The following is a 903-nucleotide window of genomic DNA, read 5'->3' as shown; positions in this document are numbered from 1 at the left end:
ACATATGTGCGTCTTATGGTTTTAAATATATATTTTTTCAAAAATCCAACATTTTATACGAACAACTAGAAATTAACATTTTGTGAGTTTATTTTGTCAAATATCATAAAAACTGCTACTCCTACAAAGATAAACATTATAAACTATTTTATAGTATATTTAACTATCTATAATTTGAGCGCTGGCAGACATCTGAGTGCTAATATACATTTGTTCGTTGATTGGTTATTAAGATATAGATTTCTCAAAATAGATTCACTAACTACTGATATTTCAGTAAATTTTTATGAAATGTTGCTTTTTAAAAAGCTATATCTCGAGAACTATTGGACGTAAGTAGCTCTATCAGGGCTAATATTTGAGTAAATATATTCTTCTTTGAATAATGTTCTTTTAGATTTTCTAGTGTTGTTGGTAGTTTTTTAAATATAAAGCTCCAAATGAAAAATTAATGATATTTTAAGGTTGTGAAATAGCCGCCATTTTTTATTCTCCCTACCTATACTTGGCAAACTCATCAGTTTTGACTAGTAATTATACATAGTATAATACTTCATTAAAGTAATAAAAAATTGGTATGAAATAACTGCCTTTTTTTCTTCCCGGCTCTTGTACTATCATTAGAAGGTGTCAGTTTCGAGTAAAATAATGTTAATTGTAATTCTTGTACTGTATGTGTTTTTTTTTTTTAATTTTCTGCTGCTGTCACTATTGTATTTCTATTTATTTACACATTGCTATTTATTGATGATTTCTGTTAAATTTCATTGTATTTATACCACGGATCAAACGTGTGTTGCGGATTACTAGAGAGGGGAGGTATGAATGAGTGAAACAGGGAGAATAGCATATTGAATAGTTAAATAGTAATTTGGCTTTGTGCGAGTCGAAAGGGAAAAATAT

This window comes from Halyomorpha halys, unplaced genomic scaffold (assembly GCF_000696795.3).
Source record: "Halyomorpha halys isolate HHAL.00 unplaced genomic scaffold, Hhal_1.1 Scaffold929.1, whole genome shotgun sequence".
NCBI lineage: Eukaryota > Metazoa > Arthropoda > Insecta > Hemiptera > Pentatomidae > Halyomorpha > Halyomorpha halys.
Note: the sequence above shows the minus strand (reverse complement) of the source record.